Below are 2,580 nucleotides of genomic sequence, written 5' to 3' on the forward strand. Positions count from 1 at the left end.
TGGATTTTTAATTTACATTTTATGTTATCCCCTTTTCCCCCTTTCCCCTCCCGAAACCCGCTATCCCATCCCTGTTCCCCCTGCATCTATGATGGTGCTCCCTCACCCACTCACCCACTCCCTCCCACCTCCCCGCCCTGACATTCCCCTACACTGGGGCATCCAGCTTTGACAGGAGCAAGGGCCTCTCCTCCCATTGATGCCCGACAAGGCCATCCTCTACTTTGTATGTGGCTGGAGTCATAGGTCCATCCCTGTGTACTCTTAGGATGGTGGTTTAGTCCCTGGGAGCTCTGGGTGGTTGATATTGTTCTTCCTATGGGGTTGCAAACTTCTTCAGCTCCTTCAGTCCTTTCTCTAACTTCTCCAATGGGGATCCCATTCTCAGTTCAATGGTTGTCTGTGAGCATCCACCTCTGTATTTGTCATGCTCTGGCAGAGCCTCTCAGGAGACAGCTATATCAGGCTCCTGTCAGCATACATTTCTTGGCATCTACAGTATTGTCTGAATTTGGTGTCTGTATATAGGATGGATCCCCAGGTGGGGCAGTCTCTGTATGACCTTTCCTTCAGTCTCTGCTCCACACTTTGTCTCCCTATTTCCTCTCTTGAGTATTTTGTCCCCCCTTCTAAGAAGACTGAAGCATTCACACTTTGGTCTTCCTTCTTCTTGAGCTTCATGTGGTCTGTGAGTTGTATCTTGGGTATTCCGAGATTTGGGGCTAATATCCACTTATCAGTGAGTGCATACCATGTGTGTTCTTTTGTGACTGGGTTACCTCACTCAAGATATTTTCTAGTTCCATCCATTTGCCTAAGAATTTCATGAAGTCATTGTTTTTGTGTGGCTAAATTTAAACAGAAGGTGGAGGCAGAATTCTGAGATACCTCCAAGGTGGAAATACATTGGTTCCCTCCCATACCCTCCTACTCTACGCTAAGCTTCTCTACCTAGAGGGAAAGTTTATCTCCTGTGTCAGAAGTACAAATATAATATAAGCACTGTTGTTGCCTGACCTTCTTGTAGAAAAATGTCAACTTCTGACCCAGACATCTCCTGGCTGTGTGTCCTTGGGCAAGTCATTGCCCTCGATGAGTTTGGACTGTCAATCCCACTCTCCCAAAACTGAAACCAGGGTAGAACTGGGAATCTTTTTGACGACTGTGAAGTGATAGATGGACGTAAGGTTTTAAGCAGAAAAATATTATTTACTTGTTAAACAGATTAGGGCAGAGAATTCCAAGTCGATAACAGTTATGTCTCTGTTACTCTTCAAAGGACAGAGAGGAATCAGCAGCAGACACCCTGGGGACCAGGAAGCCCCTGGTTGTTCCTAGCCTCACTATAAACAGTCGGCATGAGGTCAGGTGTGGTGGCAAAGTCTCTTCTGAAATGTGTGGTCAGTTGTGGTCCAGGCAGACTCACCAATCATTAGCCACGCACTCGTGTTTACTCTGCCCCGGCCTGGAATTTGGCCTCTTACAAAACCCCAGCTTCAGGAGAACAGGTTGGGCCAAAGTGTGTCAAGGTGGCCTCCCGGGAAGATGCCGCTTGTTTGCTCAGCAGACGCCAAGCCACACCCAGCATGATGAGCCAGCTGACCTCTGTTGACACCTATCTGAGAGCTGGGACTGACCCCCCAGAACACCCATTCCAAATCTGGGTGGCTCCACAGCTGTGTTGGATGGCAGGGTGCCATGGTAACCACAGCGGTTCTTTGGCTAAGTCACCTGTCATTGAAACAGCTCATGCAAACCGAGCTGTGAAAATGGAGCAGCCACCTGCTCTATTCACCTGCCACTTAGGGCTTCACCCTCTGCCCTTCCTTGGGAGAACAGAAGTAGAACATCCAGGAGAAATCAGGGATTTAACATAGATTTTTTTTGAGGAGCACATGCACTGCTGGAGGCATAATCATGTTCATCAATGGAAAATGCTCAAAACAGGCTCCCTGGCTACCCATGGTCACGTGACCTGCTCTGATATATTTTTTTTTTTTTACCAGGGTGGGGAACACAGCCACGGTGCTGAGTTAGCCTGGCTCTTGAGCCTGACCAATAGAAACTCCCCCACCCTCACATGTCTCTATGTTCAGGGTTTGGGCAAACTGGTGTTTTCACACTGGGGGGCTAGCTCCATTTGTCTGGCCACTTTTCTGGCTACAGTGTTGGGCACTGTGCCTTTACAACAAGGCTCTCGGGCCTGAGCACTCTGCCTCAGCACTCAGAGGCAGAGGCAGGAGGATCTCTGCGTTTGAAGCTAGCTAGGGCTACACAAAGACCCAAACAATAATATTATTTTTTTTAAAAAAAATGGAATAAGATTGTAGGGCTCCAGCAAATGTAGGAAGTGAGAAAATTCGTATGCTGTCTTGGAGTAAGTAACTGAGCCTCTGGAGTTGGGGGAAACAGAATGGGTACCCAATTTTCCGTTTCTCCTTCAAACTTCCCTAAGTTTGAACGCCCTAGGAGGATGGGCATTCAGAACCCTCATCGAGGCAATTTTGTTGGAAAGTTTGGTCTCGTTTTCTGAAGCTAAAGCTAGATAGATGCTTTGTTCAGTGCACAGCATGTTCAGCT

The sequence above is a fragment of the Rattus norvegicus genome, chromosome 10 (assembly GCF_021556685.1).
Source record: "Rattus norvegicus strain SHRSP/BbbUtx chromosome 10, alternate assembly SHRSP_T2T, whole genome shotgun sequence".
Lineage (NCBI taxonomy): Eukaryota > Metazoa > Chordata > Mammalia > Rodentia > Muridae > Rattus > Rattus norvegicus.